This window comes from Hyla sarda, chromosome 10 (genome assembly GCF_029499605.1).
Source record: "Hyla sarda isolate aHylSar1 chromosome 10, aHylSar1.hap1, whole genome shotgun sequence".
Taxonomy (NCBI): domain Eukaryota; kingdom Metazoa; phylum Chordata; class Amphibia; order Anura; family Hylidae; genus Hyla; species Hyla sarda.
Genome location: NC_079198.1, coordinates 44,018,333 through 44,037,490, shown reverse-complemented (window position 1 = coordinate 44,037,490; position 19,158 = coordinate 44,018,333). Strand labels below are relative to the sequence as shown.

General features: G+C 40.7%; 1 protein-coding gene across 2 annotated transcripts in view; it reads right to left on the bottom strand.

Moving 5' to 3' along the window:
- The window catches only part of NLRX1 (NLR family member X1), a 301,404-nt gene that overhangs the window by 65,385 nt on the left and 216,861 nt on the right, over positions 1-19,158 (bottom strand). The gene's annotated exons all lie outside the window — the stretch shown is intronic.

The window sequence follows — 19,158 nt, the reverse complement described above, 5'->3', positions numbered from 1 at the left end:
TTGGGCCGCTTTTTTGGCTGCGGGCCGTCTCCCATCCCTGTCTGGGCCACGTTGTGTGCCGTGCCGTCTCTGGTAAGCAGCCCTGTGTTTTTGCTCTTTAGCCATCGAATACCTATTAGTTAACTATGTTGGATTAAGAGACTCTAAGACGAATGGGTCTACATGTTTTGTCTTTCCTATAATTATATTTTATCTGTATTTGAAAACACCTTTCATTCACAAAGGGTGTATATCATGATTACTGTTATTCTGCTATTTTGCATATGTTATTTGTATATTTGAATTTATTAATATATTGTTTCGCGGGCTTTTTTCCCGTATATATATGACGTGTATGACATCTATCCTATCAGATGACCTGACGAAGAGGGGGTCCCACCTCTTGAAATGCGTAGTCTCTAGCGCTGATTAAAGTAATGTTTAATATTTTATCCACTGTCCTCCACTGTCTTTCATCGGGTGAGCACCAAGAGGGTCCAAATTGTCATCCTCTGCAATTTGCAGTTTCTAACGCTGTTATTGATTTTGTGGTTATCCAGTATTTTTTCAAAGTAAACACTTCGGGCCCCCGGGATACTCAGTCATGAGCAATGGGGGGGGGGGGGAGGTCGCTGAGAAGCAAGGGCTGGAACAGGTGTGGTAGCTCGCCAGCTCGGTTTTAAGAAACAAGCATGAGCTCTACCATGGTTTACACTGCAGTAATTACACACAATTGGAGCTGGAATTACCGCGGCTGCTGGCACCAGGCTTACCCTCCAATGGGTCTTCAAAAGAGGATTTCAAGTTTGCTCATTCATGCTGCTGGCACATAAAACTTGTTAATCTCTTCAAAATCTTTAATTGACATTTAAAAAATCTCTAATCTCCTCAATTGTGATGCCATATGGTCTCCCGACCCTGCTGTCACATCCAGACTCTGTCATTGTGCTGCTCTGCAGCAGTGATTCTAACAGCAACACCTGTAATCTGCACGTCATACTGAATAACAGTATTATTTCACTACCCCAGCACACTACCTATGCGTGGTACAGCAAGGCAAAGTGTTCTACACCCCTATTGAGGCTCTCTGTAGCCCAGAAATAGCAGTTTTAAATAGAAATTTGCCACAAATAAATTTCTATCGAACCAATTTTTTTCGGAAAATTAAGCGAATCAGCTGAATAGAATTTTCAAAAAATTTGCTCATCTCTAATTATTGGCTACATTCTTAAGTCCCTTCCCGCTCACATAAATTGGTCCCTATTTCAAAAATAATAAAAATTTTGTTCTAAAAGATATACATTTCGTTAACTACAATTTTTTTCTATCCCTAGTGCATCCTTTTTTTTTTTTTGGTACCCAACAAGTTTCCACTTGGTTGTTTTCTTGCCAGAAAAAAGCGCAAAAATGCAGGAAAATGTGTTGGCCTTTTTTCTGTTTTTTTTTTGTTTTTTTTTTTGGCATGGAAAAAAAAACAAGTGGAAACTTAGCCTAAGGCAATCCAAACATTACCAAACCTAACTTTTATATTGTTTAAACAGTAAGTGATAATTGATGAATGTTTCCCCTGATTTAGTGAGTCAAGTAATATGTACAGAAAATAGAGCTTAAAATTAGGTAACACTATCACTGACAATTAGACACACTAGTGTCCCTTAGTTAATTTTATCAGAAAAATCTAAACTTTACCATAGAGCTAAAAATATTCATTTATTAATTCCTTTAAAATTCCCATAGCAATCAAGAACAGAATTAGAAAAATAATACATAGACATAAATTCTCCTATGATGAACACCTATATAATCCCAACGCGTTTCCCCGTGTATCTTATAGTATACAGCGGTTCATCAGCGGATTACAACAACAGTAAAATGATGTACACAAAATGCACTTAGAAAGGGGGGAGAGATGAAAATATTCATTAAATAGATAGTATATAGATTACAGACACTGGTACGGACTCAAAAATACAGTGTATGCATATGACAGTACAGACTAGATATAGCAAGCATATGCACAATACATTAAGCCTGCAAAAACACATAACGGCATACAAATGACTGGGCAGCTTTTTTGTGGTTTCCATTGCAAATCCTCCAGATACAAATCCTGTAGCAACAGAGCAAAAGGCGACATACCACATATACAGGGTGGGCCATATAAATGGATACACCTTAATAAAATGGGAATGGTTGGTGATATTAACTTCCTGTTTGTGGCACATTAGTATATGTGAGGGGGGAAACTTTTCAAGATGGGTGGTGACCATGGTGGCCATTTTGAAGTCAGCCATTTTGAATCCAACTTTTGTTTTTTCAATAGGAAGAGGGTCATGTGACACATCAAATTTATTGGGAGTTTCACAAGAAAAACAATGATGTGCTTGGTTTAAACATAACTTTATTCTTTCATGAGTTATTTTCAAGTTTCTGACCACTTATAAAATGTGTTCAATGTGCTGCACATTGTGTTGGATTGTCAATGCAACCCTCTTCTCCCACTCTTCACACACTGATAGCAACACCGCAGGAGAAATGCTAGCACAGGCTTCCAGTATCCATAGTTTCAGGTGCTGCAGAATGGGCAAAACAAAAATTGGAACAGGACCCTCAGTTTACGCAGAAGATTTTGTTCAGTGATGAGGCAAACTTTTATGTGAATGGTGAAGTTAACAAACAAAACTACCGCTATTGGTCTGACACTAACCCACATTGTATAGATCCCTCCAAGACTGTTGGAGCGCAAACATTTATGGTATGGTGTGGTATATGGGGTACAAAGATAGTGGGGCCATTCTTCATTAATGGAAACCTCAAGGCCACTGGATATGCGTAATTGCTACATGATGATGTCTTTATGCACTGAAGCTGGCACGTTCCCTGAGTTTTTCCAGCAAGATGGTGCACCACCACATTATGAGTGTCAGGTCCGAGCCTTCCTAGATGAACAGTTTCCTGGAAAGTGGATTAGTCGTGGGCCAGTTAAATGGCCCCCAAGGTCTCCCGATCTGAACCACTTAGATTTTTTTAAGTGGTCAGAAACTTGTAAATAACTCATAAAAGAACAAAGTTATGTTAAAACCAAATACATCATTGTTTTTCCCAATAAGTTTGATGTGTCACATGACCCTCTTCCTATTGAAAAAACAAAAGTTGGATTCAAAATAGCCGACTTCAAAATGTCCGCCATGGTCACCACCCATCTTGAAAAGTTTCCCCCCTCACATATACTAATGTGCCACAAAAAGGAAGTTAATATCACTAACCATTCCCATTTTATTAAGGGGTGTCCATATAAATGGCCCACCCTGTAGAACAAACATAAAATTAATTAGTAAGATAATACTCATTGCGTACAGACAGACAGATACAAAACATATTGAAAATACCACATATACGAAAGAATAATCAGATAAATCATAATAAGGAGAAGGAAGACTATTGAGTAATGACAGAAAAATTATAGTGATATTAGGGGACTAAGCAGCAAGGGCAGATTGAAATTATTAGAACCACTAGATACACCAGGTGTGATAAATTAAGTATATGCCCACAGCTAGATAAAGAGTATGTTACCTCCAGGTAGCTAAATGTTGAGACAAACTAGCATATCAAAAAACAGTATAGACCTTAATATAAGGACTCCTCGAAAGATATGGCAATATCCCCTTGAAGATAAAAAAGGATAAACCATATAATTCATAGCCGCAGCAAAAGCAATCAGATATAGATAATAAACTAATATAGCTACCTGTACAAGATGAATTTAGCACTAATAACTCCCTCAGTATAGACAGTTGGTGCCGAACCATATAAATCCAGCTACCAGGATTCTTAAAGGGGTACTCCAGTGAAAAACTTTTTTTTTTCATCATCTGGTGCCAGAAAGTTAAACAGATTTGTAAATTACTTCTATTAAAAAATCTTAATCATTCCTGTACTTATTAGCTGCTGAATACTACAGTGGAAATTCTTTTCCGTTTGAAACACAGAGCTGTCTGCTGACATCACGAGCACAGTGCTCTCTGCTGACATCTCTGTCCATTTTAGGAACTGCCAGAGTAAAAGGAAATCCCCATAGCAAACATATGCTGTTCTGGGTAGTTCCTAAAATGGACAGAGATGTCAGCAGAGAGCACTGTGCTCATGATGTCAGCAGACAGCGCTGTGTTTCAAAAAGAAAATAATTTCCTCTGTAGTGTTCAGCAGCTAATAAGTACAGGAAGGATTAAGATTTTTTAATAGAAGTAATTTACAAATCTGTTTAACTTTCTGGCACCAGTTGATTAACCCTTTAACGACGCAGGACGTATATTTACGTCCTGCGCCGGCTCCGCTGCGACCCCGCATCACATCGCGTCGGTCCCGGCGCTCATCAACGGCCGGGACCCGCGGCTAATACCACACATCGCCGATCGCGGCGATGTGTGGTATTAACCCTTTAGAAGCGGCGGTCAAAGCTGACCGCCGCTTCTAAAGCGAAAGTGAAAGTATCCCGGCTAGTCAGTCGGGCTGTTCTGGACCGCCGCAGTGAAATCGTGGGGAGGGCCCTACCTGCCTCCTCGGTGTCCGATCGATGAATGACTGCTCCGTGCCTGAGATCCAGGCAGGAGCAGTCAAGCGCCGATAACGCAGATCACAGGCGTGTTAATACACGCCTGTGATCAGGATGAGAGATCAGTGTGTGCAGTGTTATAGGTCCCTATGGGACCTATAACACTGCAAAAAAAAGTGTTAATAAAGATCATTTAACCCCTTCCCTAATAAAAGTTTGAATCACCCCCCTTTTCCCATAAAAAAAAATAAAACAGTGTAAATAAAAATAAAAAGAAAAATAAACATATGTGGTATCGCCGCGTGAGTAAATGTCAGAACTATAAAAATATATCATTAATTAAACCGCACGGTCAATGGCGTACGCGCAAAAAAATTCCAAAGTCCAAAAAAGCGTATTTTGGTCACTTTTTATACCATTAAAAAATGAATAAAAAGTGATCAAAAGTCCCATCAAAACAAAAATCATACCGATAAAAACTTCAGATCACGGCGCAAACAATGAGCCCTCATACAGCCCTGTACGTGAAAAAAAAAAAAATTATAGGGATCAGAAGTGGACATTTTTAAACGTATACATTTTCCTGCATGTAGTTATGATTTTTTCCAGAAGTATGACAAAATCAAACCTATATAAGTAGGATATCATTTTAACCGTATGGACCTACAGAATAATGATAAGGTGTCATTTTTACAGAAATATGCACTGCGTAGAAACGGAAGCCCCCAAAATTTACAAAATGGCGTTTTTTTCTTTGATTTTGTCGCACAATGATTTTTTTTTTCCGTTTCGTCGTGAAATTTTGGGTAAAATGACTGATGTCACTGCAAAGTAGAATTGGTGACGCAAAAAGTAAGCCATAATATGGATTTTTAGGTGGAAAATTGAAAGGGTTATGATTTTTAAAAGGTAAGGAGGAAAAAACGAAAGTGCAAAAACGGAGAAACCCTGAGTCCTTAAGGGGTAAAAAAATAAAAAAAAATAAAAATAAAGAAGGTTTTCACCGGAGTACCCCTTTCAGAGAAAGAACCTGTAACTTTCACGTAGATATGAAACCTCAATATTGTAGATCCTGTACTCTGTTCATAGTGTAACCTACATATAGGTACAAATTAATCAATAATGTGCAAGAAGTGAAAGATAGAGTAACCACCACAACCTAGTAGTTCTTACCTAGATATTGAAAGCCTTTAAGATACCAAAATAACTGCAGCCCGTCCACAATGTACTGTCACTACCCGAATATTGACTCTATAAGCAATAAGAAATACAACATAGTATACACATAAGTACCAGAGCTCCCATAACACATACTACCAAATAAAAAAACGATGCTTACCCCCAATCGGGCATTAGATAAATATGATAGTTCCTTCCACGGCTGGCGATCCACGCCGCAGATAGCTCACATCTCCCTGTCTCTCTCTTATATATCTGCACGCACGCATCCCGGATGCCATTAGCGTCACTTCCAGGTATCGCGCTTCACATGACTAAAATCTCCTAGACGCCGTAACTGAGATAGAACACATGACATGTCATGTGTCTATATAGTGGTAAAAAGTTCCGTTCACTGTCCCACTTCAAAACTCAAACTAGCTGATTAGAATGAAGTGGGAGGAGAATATTAGAGACTACGGAAAGACTGATGATTTAAGTAAGGACAACATAGAAGAACTAGAAGTAGTAAATAAATGATGACCAAGGAGATAAATGAGGAATACTGAGAAAAATACAAAGAAAGAATTACAGAAAGATAGCAAAATATATCTATATATTATATATATATATATATATATATATATATAAAAAACTCAACGTGTGTATATATGTATGTATGTGTGTATGTTCCAGCATCCCGTCCAAACGGCTAAAGATATTAACATGAAACTTGGCACACATGTTACTTATATGTCAACAACAAACATAGGATAGGCGATTTAACCCTTACTCACCCCCATTTGCCAGGGGCAGGGTTTATGTTTAACCTCTTAAGGACCTAGGACATATGGGGTCAGACCGCATCATATCTTGGCGGGCCCGGCGTCATAGTGAAGCCGGGACCCGCCTCTAATAGCGCGCGGCACTGATCGCGGTGCCACGCGCTATTAACCCTTTAGCCGCACGCTCAAAGCTGAGCAGCACGGCTAAAAACGAAAGTAAAAGTTGCCGGTTAGCTCAGGGAGCTGTTCGGGATCGCCGCGGTATAATCGCGGCATCCCGAACAGCTGTAGCACAGGAGGAAGATCTCTTACCTTCCTTCCTGCAGTCCGATCACCGATTGAATGCTTCAAGCCTGAGATCCAGGCTTGAGCATTCAATCGCCGAAAACACTGATTGATCCATTCCTATGGAGATGGATCAATCAGTGTAAAAGATCAGTTAATGCAATGTTATAGCCCCCTATAGGAGCTATAATATTGCATAAGTGTAAAAAAAATCATTAACCCTTTCAATTATCCCTTCCCCTAATAAAAGTTTGAATCGCCCAGCATTTCCAAGAATAAAAAAAACACAGTGTAAATAAAAATAAACATATGTGGTATCGCCGCATGCGAAAATGTCCGAATTATAAAAATATGCTGCATTTTAAACTGCACGTTCAATGGCGTAAAAAAATTCCAAAGTCCAAAATAGAGCATTTTTTATCACTTTTTATACCACCAAAAATGAATAAAAAGTGATTAAAAAGTCTAATCAGAACAAAAATGGTACCGATAAAAAATTCAGATCACGGCGCAAAAAATGAGCCCTCATAGCGCCCTGAACACAGAAAAATAAAAAAGTTATAGGGGGTCAGAAGATGCCCATTTTAAACGTATAAATTTTCCTGCATGTATTCATGATTTTTTTCTGAAGTGATACAAAATCAAACCTATACAAATAGGCTACCATTTTAACTGTATGGACCTACAGAATAAAGATAAGGTATCATTTTTGCCAAAAAATGTACTGCTTAAAAATGGAAGCCCCCAAAACTTACAAAATAGTGTTTTTTCATCAATTTTGTCACACATTGATTTTTTTTCCCGTTTCGCCGTAGATTTTTGGGTAAAATGACTACTGTCACTACAAAGTAGAATTAGTGATGCAAAAAATAAGCCATCATATAGAATTTTAGGTGAAAATTTTAAAGAGTTATGATTTTTTAAGTTAATGAGGAAAAATTGAAAATGAGAAACGGAAAAAGCCCCGGTCCTTAAAGGAGTACTCTGGAGCAAAGTTATTTTATGGCATTGCACAGCTAGCACGAAGTTATATAATAAAGTCAATTATCTCAGTAGTCTCGCTTGCACGCATCCTTGACTTTTACGATATCCGGAAGTACAGCTTGTCTGCCAGAATTATGAATTTCGTTCCCCGACCGCGGCCATCTTTGTAACGAAACGTCACCGCTCTCAGTCTTCTTCTCTCTAAGCCTGCCCCCCTCACTGCGATCCAGTCACTCCAATCCTTTGCATATTCATATAGTCTTCGTTTGCACAGCCGTCATTGGCTGGGTTGTGCAAACGCGTCAGAATATCCTCCGCCAATCAGCGTGATCCGGCCGTGCGTGCGCACATACCATCTCCTTTGGACCGGACATGGGATAGCTGTAGGATACTATCAGCGCGATCCAGGCGCGTGTGCGCACATACAATCTCGCTGGGACCGGACGTGATAATTGTAGGCCAATGATATCCCCGATAGTTACGCTGGAGTAACTAACAGGGATATTCTACAAACGACTTAGTAACTTTTTTTTTTGCATATAGCTATATCTACGCTGGGAGCCAAGTGCAGCAGTGGAGCTCCCTTTCATTGATGCAGGGGAGTGGAGGGAGACAAAGATGAAAGGGGTGTGTTTAGGGGTATGTGCGGCAGCAGGGGGCGTTTTTATTAAAATTATTAGGTAAGAGAGAGGGGAGGGGTTGAGGAGGAGGGAGGCACGGAGGGACAGGAAATTGTAGCAAGGCAGCATGGGGATGACGATTTTTACGTCATCCTCCACACCACCATAACCAGGAAGTAGCAGAAAATACGTGGCCCCGCAGTGGGAGAATGGCTGGACCGATTTCAGAAATAAGTACATGTGCAGAGAGGTACAGCCAAGGGGAACATTTGGGGGGGGGGGGGGGGGGGTATAAATCTTTAAATCAGAGTGCTCCGTTAAGGGGTTAAAGTCCCATACAAGTCAATGGGAAATAAATGTTACTGCATAACTTCCTAACGGCTTGAGATATTTCGATAATACTTGGTCACATGTTACTTATATATCCACTTAAAATATAGGATAGTTAATTTAACCCTTAACTACCCCCATTTGTGAGGGTCGGGTTTTTGTTTAAAGTCCCATGCAAATCAATGGGAAATTTATGTTCCCACATAACTTCCGTACGGCTGGAGATATTTCAATAACTGGTACACATATTACGGGTCGGGATAGGAGGACGGGAGAACTATGTAACTATAGGAGGACGGGAAAGGAGGATGGGATAGGAGGACGGGAAAGGAGGTCGAGATAGGAGGACGGGAAAGGAGGTCGAGATAGGAGGACGGGATAGGAGGACGGGATAGGAGGACGGGATAGGAGGACGGGATAGGAGGACGGGATAGGAGGACGGGATAGGAGGACGGGATATGACAACAATATATGAGGACGGGATATGAAGTCAAAAGCTTCCTCCTTTGTTTATTTTCCTCCCCAACAAGGATTAGGAAGGAAAAACTGGGAAACGGCGGGTACTCAGCTAGTTAATATATAAACATAATGAACATATACAGATAAATCATATCAAACATATAAGGAAAATAAAAAATACAGGAAAAACAATAGTCCATCAACCTATAACCCTAATAAGTCCCTATTGAGTTGAGATGATCCAGAGGAAGGCAAAAAACCCTCATACTAGAGGTAAAAATTCCTTCCCGACTCCAAATATAGCAGTCAGAATAAATCCCTGGATCAACCTTCTGTCCCTATAAATCTAGTATACATAACCAGCAATGTTATTACTCCCCAAAAATGCATACAGCCCCTTTTTGAACTCTATTACAGAGTTCACCATGACCACCTCCTCCGGGAGAGAATTCCACAGTCTCACTGCTCTTACAGTAAAGAACCCCCGTGCAGATCTTGGTGGTAGTAGCAAATATTGGTGGTAGTAGCAAAACTGATTTAATGAGCCATTCGCAGTTTCACTGTACCGGCCGTGTGTACTTACACGTGCATAGCTTAATCTTTGAGACAAGCATATGCTACTGGCAGGATCAACCAGATGGTAGCAAAGAATTTCACAAACGGTGATGTTTATCCAAATATTAAAGAGACAAAGAGAAAAACTCCCCCTCAGGGAAGGAGCCCTAAATAAGGGGTCCCCCCAAGAGGAAGAGGTAAATAATAAAGAGAGATAACAGAAGTGACAATGCTAAATAAAACAACTATATGTTAAACGTCCGTTTAAGCTGAGTGGATAGACAGTGCGCATCCTAAAGATCCACTATGATTCCTTCTGTAGGATGCGTCTATCCCATTCTCCACCTCTAGGGGATTTTCGAACTACCTCCATAACACAAAAGGAGATACAATTAATGTCACCATTGTGCTTTTCCCACATATGAAGTGACACCGCGGTGTCCCTTCTATTTTGGATGTCACAGATGTGTTCCTGAATTCTTTTCTTAAAGGGCCTCTTGGTTTTTCCTATATACTGGAGGGGGCATGTGCATGTACCTACATAAATTACCACTACTGTCTCACAATTAGCAAAATGCCTAATTGTGTACTCCCTGCCAGTCACTACACTTGAAAAGGTCTTGCATTGTAGAACATTGTTGCACGCCCTACATCTCCCGCATCGGAAAGTGCCCAGTGGTTTCCTATCTAGCCAGGTCACTTTTCTACTCGGTCCTTGAAAATGGCTATGTACCAGCCTAACCTTAATTGACCTACCCCTTCGAAAAGTTATTGCTGGGTATGATGAAATACAATCTTAAAGATCCCAGTCACTACGCAGTATAGGCCAATATCGTTTCTAAATATTTTTCACCCTCTCTGATTGGTTATCATAACTGCCAATTAGTCTAACTATGTTGTCCTCTGCAGTCCTATTTTTTGGGGTCAACAAATTTCGGCGTTCTGACACTAAAGCCCTCTTAAATGATGTTGTTTGGGTCTCCAGGGGGTAACCTCGCTCCGTAAACCTATCCCTTAGATCCCTTGCCTGCCTGTTGAACCCTTCCATCAATGAACAGTTCCTATGTATCCGCAAAAATTGTCCAGTAGGGATACCTCTTCTCAGGATGGAAACTGTCCCATCTAAGTAAACTGTTCGTCGATGTAGGATTCCTATACATACATGACTAAGAAAACCACCCTCTCCTCTTCTAATAAGTATGTCCAAAAATGGCAGTTCGTCCCTATTAATCTCAAACGTAAATTTCAAACCAAGGGTGTTGTGATTCGGACCTTCAAAAATTCTTTAAATAGACCTTCACTTCCGGACCAAACAACGAATACGTCGTCGATATAACTGCCCCAAAAAACAATATGTGGGTTTCACCTACTGTCCTCCTCCTCAAAAACAATGGTACTCTCCTACCTGCCCAGGGTTAAATTTGCATATGAGGGAGCCATTGGGCTCCCCATAGCAGTACCCCTGAGCTGGTGTTAGTACTGAGAATCAAAAATAAAATAATTATGGGTCAAAAGGAATTCCAACAGTTGGACGACGTATTCGCTGTGGGTCCAGAAGAGAATGCCCCTAGTCTGTAAAAAATAAGAGATAGCCCTCAATCCGTCTACATGCCGGATCGAACTGTAAAGGACCGCTACATCTATGGATGCAAGAAGCATATCAGAATCAAGTTGGATACTGTCTATCTTTTGTAGAAGGACACTAGTGTCCCTTATATAAGATGGTAAAGAAGACATATATTCTCGCAGTATCTGGTCTATTTAAAGAATTTGTTGAAGGTCTTAATCACAACTCCCTTGGTTTAAAATGTACATTGCTATCTAATGCCAGATTGGGGGTAAGCATCGTTTTTTATTTGGTAGTATGTGTTATGGGAGCTCTGGTACTTATATGTGTATACTATATTGTATTTCTTATTGCTTATAGAGTCAATATTTGGGTAGTGACAGTACATTATGGACGGGCTGCAGTTATTTTGGTATCTGAAAGGCTTTCAATATCTAGGTAAGAACTACTAGGTTGTGGTGGTTACTCTATCTTTCACTTCTTGCACATTATTGATTAATTTGTACCTATATGTAGGTTACACTATGAACAGAGTACGGGATTTATAATATTGAGGTTTCATATCTACGTGGGACTTACAGGTCCTTTCTCTTAAGAATCCTGGTAGCTGGATTTATATGGTTCGGCACCAACTGTCTAGACTGAGGGAGTTATTAGTGCTAAATTCATCTTGCACAGGTAGCTATATTAGTTTATAATCTATAGTTATATACAGAGTAGACCGGCACTATGAGGTGAGGAGGCGACGGGGAATGGGGGTGGATGTATACTGCAATGCGGGAGTGTGGTGGTGCTCTGGTATATACAGTGGTGCAATCTTCATAGCCAAGCAAAGATAAACAGAAACAGGCAACTCAGCAAGTTCACGTCGTTCGACTTCTTTATTCCATGTAATACTCACATAAAATCATAGGGAGGGGACATGTCCCCTCTCTATGATTTTATGTGAGCATTACACACAATAAAGAAGTCGAACGACATGAACTTGGCGAGTTGCCGGTCTCTGTTTATCTTTGCTTGTTTATAATCTATATCTAATTGCTTTTGCTGCGGCTATGAATTATATGGTTTATCCTTTTTTATCTTCAAGGGGATATTGCCATATCTTTGGAGGAGTCCTAATATTAGGGTCTATACCGTTTTTTGATATGATATTTTGTCTCAACATTTAGCTACCTGGAGGTATCATACTCTTTATCTAGCTGTTGGCATATACTTCATTTATCCCACCTGGTGCATCTAGTGGTTCTAATAATTTCAATCTGCCTTTGCTGCTTTTTTATTTATTTTTTATTTATCTTTTTATTGATTTTTTCATCATATACAATTAAGCAAGCATATTCCATGTACATAAATTCATCACATACTTATATACATTTATACTATACCCTTCCACCCATCAATTATATCTAGCTGCCACTCCATGATGCCCCCCTCTGTATCCTTCTCTCTTCTGTTTCCTTAATGTGTTTCTTAGTACATTAACTTTCTCTTTTCAAAACCTTCTTTTGATATTTTCTATTTATTGTTGACTTTCTATTCCTCCCCTAAATATCTTCCACAATTCCCATTTTTTATAAAAGGGTATACTCTGATTGTTTCCAATCGCTATAATTTCCTCTAATTTATAACAGTGTTTATTATTTCATTCACTTCAGGAATCTGTGCTTGCCTCCAGTATCTGCAGAGAACTAGCTTTGCGACCACTAAAATCTTGCATACCAAAAATCGCATTTTTACCGGATATATTTGCATTTGTAATAGTAACAATGCTTTTTGTGGTGTCAATTTACTTGGGATGCGGGTGATGTTTACTAGTAATTGTTCTACACTATGCCAGAAGACTTGTGTCATCGGGCATAGCCATAAAATATGTATAAGGGATCCCGTCCCCCCGCAGTTTCTCCAACATTTTTCGGAATTCACCGAGCATATCTTATGGAGCCTATCAGGGGAGTAATACCATCTTAGGTTAGTTTTAACTATAGCCTCTATATGTGGGACTGCTGTCAGTGATAAGTGGGCTAACTTAAACGCATAGGTCCATTCCTGTTCTGTATATGTTTGTACAAGATCTCTTTCCTATGCTAGATATGGGCATAAGTGTTGGAACTTAGAGCTATTGTCCATTACATCGTAAATTTGCCGTAATCCTTTTGATGTTACGTTATTTAACCCCTTAAGGACGGAGCCCATTTTCACCTCTAGGACGAAGCCCTTTTTTGCAAATCTGACCACTGTCACTTTAAACATTAATAACTCTGGAATGCTTTTAGTTATCAATCTGATTCTGAGATTGTTTTTTCGTGACATATTCTACTTTAACTTAGTGGTAAAATTTTGTGGTAACTTGCATCCTTTCTTGGTGAAAAATTCCAAAATTTGATGAAAAAATTAAAAATTTTTCATTTTTCTAACTTTGAAGCTCTCTGCTTGTAAGGAAAATGGATATTCCAAATAATTTTTTTTGGGATTCACATATACAATATGTCTACTTTATGTTTGCATCATAAAATTGACAAGTTTTTACTTTTGGAAGACACCAGAGGGCTTCAAAGTTCAGCAGCAATTTTCCAATTTTTCACAAAATTTTCAAACTCGCAATTTTTCAGGGACCAGTTCAGGTTTGAAGTGGATTTGAAGGGTCTTCATATTAGAAATACCCCATAAAAGACCCCATTATAAAAACTGCACCCCCCAAAGTATTCAAAATGACATTCAGTCAGCGTTTTAACCCTTTAGGTGTTTCACAGGAAAAGCAGCAAAGTGAAGGAGAAAATTCAAAATCTTCATTTTTTACACTCGCATGTTCTTGTAGACCCAATTTTTGAATTTTTACAAGGGGTAAAAGGAGAAAATGTATACTTATATTTGTAGCCCAATTTCTCTCGAGTAAGCACATACCTCATATGTCTATGTAAAGTGTTCGGCGGGCGCAGTAGAGGGCTCAGAAGCGAAGGAGCGACAAGGGGATTTTAGAGAGTACGTTTTTCTGAAATGGTTTTTGGGGGGCATGTCACCTTCAGGAAGCCCCTATGGTGCCAGAACAGCAAAAAAAAACACATGGCATACCATTTTGGAAACTAGACCCCTTGAGGAATGTAACAAGGGATAAAGTGAGCCTTAATACCCCACAGGTGTTTCACGACTTTTGCATATGTAAAAAAAAAAAAAAAAAATTGCACTAAAATGTGGGTTTCCCCCCAAATTTCAAATTTTTGCAAGGGTTAATAGCAGAAAAGACCCCCCAAAATTTGTAACCCCATCTCTTCTGAGTATGGAGGTACCCCATAAGTGGACCTGAAGTGCACTACGGGCGAACTACAATGCTCAGAAGGGAAGGCGTCATATTTGGCTTTTTGAGAGCAAATTTTGCTCGGGGGGCATGTCGCATTTAGGAAGCCCCTATGGTGCCAGAACAGCAAAATAACCCCCACATGGCATACCATTTTGGAAACTAGACCCCTCACAGAATGTAATGAGGGGTACAGTGAGCATTTACCCCCCACTGGTGTCTGACAGATCTTTGGAACAGTGGGCTGTGCAAAATTTTTCATTTTCACGGACCACTGTTCCAAAGATCCGTCAGACACCTGTGGGGTGTAAATTCTCACTGCACCCCTTATTACATTCCGTGAGGGGTGTAGTTTTCAAAATGGGGTCACATGTTGTTTTTTTTTTTTTGCGTTTGTCAGAACCGCTGTAACAATCAGCCACCTCTGTGCAAATCACCTCAAATGTACATGGCGCACTCTCCCTTCTGGGCCTTGTTGTGCGCCCCCAGAGCACTTTGCGCCCACATATGGGGTATCTCCGTACTCGGGAGAAATTGTGTTACAAATTTTGGGGGGCGTTTTTCCCTTTTACCTCTTGTGAAAATGAAAAGTATAGGGCAACACCAGCATGTTAGTGTAAAAATTTTTTTTTTTTTACACTAACATGCTGGTGTAGACCCCAACTGTTCCTTTTCATAAGGGGTAAAAGGAGAAAAAGCCCCCCAAAATTTGTTAGGCAATTTCTCCCGAGTACAGAGATACCCCATATGTGGCCCTATTCTGTTGCCTTGAAATACGACAGGGCTCCAAAATGAGAGCGCCATGTGCATTTGAGGCCTGAATTAGGGACTTGCATAGGGGTGGACATAGGGGTATTCTAAGCCAGTGATTCCCAAACAGGGTGCCTCCAGCTGTTGCTAAACTCCCAGCATGCTTGGACAGTCAATTGCTGTCCAGAAATGCTGGGAGTTTTTGTTTTGCAACAGCTGGAGGCTCCATCTTAGAAACACTGCCGTACAATACGTTTTTCATTTTTATTGGAGAAGGGGGGTGGGGGGGGGGGGTGGCAGTGTACGTGTGTATATGTAGTGTTTTACTCTTTATTTTATGTTAGTGTAGTGTAGTGTTTTTAGGTTACATTCACACTGGCGGCAGATTACACTGAGTCTCCCGCTAGGAGTTTGAGCTGCGGCGGTAAATTTGCCGCATCTCAAATTTGCAGCGGGGAACTCGCTGTAATCTGCCGCCAGTGTGAATGTAGCCTGTACATTCACACGGGAGGGGGGTCAAAACTACAACTCCCAGCATGCACTGACAGACCATGCATGCTGGGAGTTGTAGTATTGCAACAGCTGGAGGCACACTGGCGTGAAAACCTTGAGTTAAGTTCTATGACCTAACTCAGTATTTTCCAACCAGTGTGCCTCCAGCTGTTGCAAAACTGCAACTCCCAGCATGTACTGATTGCGGAAGGGCATGCTGGGAGATGTAGTTATGCAATGGCTGGAGGCACGCAAGTACAACTCCCAGCATGCCAAGACAGCCTTATGCTGTTCCTGAATGCTGGGAGTTGTAGTTTTGCAAGATTTAGAGGGGTTCAAGTTGTAAATCACTGTCCAGTGGTCTCAAAACTGTGGCCCTCCAGATGTTGCAAAACTACAACTCTCAGCATGCCCAGCCAGCAAACTGCTGTCTGGGCATGCTGAGAGTTGTAGTTTTGCAACATCTGGAGGGCTACAGTTTGAGACCACTTAGTGATCTACAACCTGAACCCCTCTAAATATTGCAAAACTACAAGTCCCAGCATGCCCACACAGCAAACAGCTGTCTGGGCATGCTGGGAGTTGTAGTTTTGCAACATCTGGAGGGCCACGGTTTAGAGACCACTGTAAACTGTGGCCCTCCGGATGTTGCTAGGCAACAACTCACCTAGCAGGACCCGGAAGCCGCCGCCGCCGCACGTGGGGGATCCCCGCATGGAGGATCGCGATCCGGGATCCAGGTAGGGACCTTCGGCGCTGACCCTCCCTGGACGGTTCCCCCGTTTTGCCCGGACACCGATAGGTGGGCAAAGCGGGGGAACCGAACTTTAACCCCCCCTCCCCCGGTCTGCTATCGGTCGGTCGCTCGGCCGACCAATAGCAGGGATAGGAGGGGTGGCACCCCTGCCACCAAACTCCTATCCCTTTAGGGGGATCTAGGGTGTCTCGGACACCTACGATCCCCCTTATTTTCCGGGTCACCGGGTCACCAGTGACCCGTATGACCCGGAATCGCGCAGATCGCAGGTCTGAATTGACCTGCGATTTGCGCGCATCGCGGTCATGGGGGGGTCTCAGGACCCCCCTCGGCGATGTGCCGGGATGCCTGCTGTTAGATAACAGCAGTCATCCCGGCCCGATCACCGCTACCGGTGACGCGGCGCTCCCGGAACCCCGCGACGTACATGTACGTCGCCGCGCGCCAAGTGACACTTCGCGGCGCCGTACATGTACGTCGCTCGTCGTGAAGGGGTTAAAAATGAGATCAAAATTGGTGAGCAATAGCGAGGGGTAGGTTTGTTTGTTTCCAAAATGTGTTTAATTCCTTTGCTGCTTGGTCCCCCAATATCACTATAATTTTTCTGTCATTACTCAATAGTCTTTCTTCTCCTTATCATTTCTCTGATTATTATTCTTTATTTCTCACATATGTGGTACTTTCAATAGGTTTTTGTATCTGTCTGTTCTATATGTGATATGTCGCCTTTGGCTCTGTTGCTACAGGATTTGCAATTTTCTACTATCTGGAGGATTTGCAATTGAAACCACAGACAAGCTGCCCAGTCATTTGTGTGCCTTTATGTGCTTTTGCAGGCTTAATGTATTGTGCATATGCTTGCTATGTCCAGTCTGTACTGTCACAGGCATACAGTGTATTTTTGAGTCTGTATCAGTGTCTGTAATCTATACACTATCTAATTTTTTCATCTCTCCCCCCTTTCTATGTGCATTTTGTGTATATCATATTACTATTGTTGTCATCCCCTGATGAACCGCTGTGTACTATAAGATACACGGGGAAACGCGTTGGGACATACAGGTGTTCATCATAGGAGAATTTACCTATTTATGTCTATGTATTATTTTTCTAATTCTATTTTTGATTGCTATGGGAATTTTAAAGGAATTAATAAATTAATATTTTTAGCTCTATATTAAAATTAGGTAAACCCAATCTTTTTCAGCAAGAGAAAAAAAAATTGAATTTTAGCCTCGATCTCTTTCACCCAGATAAACCTGTTCAAGATGCGTTAAAAATTATTACACCAAATAGAGGACATCCAAACCAGAAAAGCATTTAAGATATAGAGAATTTGAGGAAGTAAGATCATTTCTATAATAGAAATTGTGTCTGCCATGGAAAACAGAAGTTTTAGCTATACTGATATATTTATCTTTTTTTTTTGTCTACCATAGGCCTTAAGTTAACTTCAAGATACTTTTTGGGATCTATCGTTATTTTAACCAAGTATTGAAGGGTGCTATCTTGGTCCACAATCTCTAATGATGTCTTATCCTGTAGGATAAGGATTTTTTTTTACAATTAATTAGAGGACCAGATGCATATAGTGCGATTTTGCCATTCCCGCCTTATGGCCAAATCCTATAAGGTTAGGACTTTGTCTACTCACCAGTGGCTCTATGTAAAGAGCAAATAACAGTAGTGACAGGGGGACAACCTGCCTAGTTCAAAAGGTATAGCAGAGTACCCTTCAAATAAGATTTTCGGCATCCATTTGTTATGCAAAATCTTAATCACATTTATATAAGAGAGGGGAATCCAAATTTCCTCAAGTGTTCTCTACAGGAACCCCCACTACACCTGATCAAATGCCTTAATCTAATCTAATGAAAGAAAGGAGCAGTGATCCTGTTCTCCTGACTGGAGGCCGGAAAATGTTCTATTGATATTTTCAAAGATTTATCTACCTGGTATCTACCTGTCTACCTACCTGATCTACCTGTCTGGTCTTTGCCAATAGATCCTTCAATTGGTTAACATTTTAGAGAAGAACTTTACATCAGAATTAAGTAAAGATATGGGCCAGTAGGATTCAGCAAGGGTGGGATCTTTCCCTTTCTTGGGTAGAAAAACTAGGTTTCCTTCCAGTTTCAGATAGTTAAATGTATGTATATTGGTATTAATATTACTTATTAATATGTAGTTGTATACAACATATGAATAAATACTATGTGCATGTCTTGCAGCTTCCCAAACAAATGAAGCCCTTCGAATGTGGCTCTTACGTGGAGTAAGTTTAGCCACCCGTGGTATATGGCAAAGCTATGTGGACTGGGAAAAGGTTGTGACTTCGATAGTAGGTGGTAGTCAGAGGTGGTGGCATCACTCAGGGGCTGGTCCTAAAGCTCAAGAAGAAACACTTCCCCCAAGATCAGAGAATAAAGTGAAAGGATTAAAGGCTTTGGTATGTGACCTTGTAGGTTAACTGCACTAATAATGCAAATATGCCAGGAAATTCACTAGGAAGCTAGACTTGCTCATTGGCTGGTCTCACATACAGCTTGGTCTGTGAAAGACTGAAAAGAGGATAAGTTCATTAAAT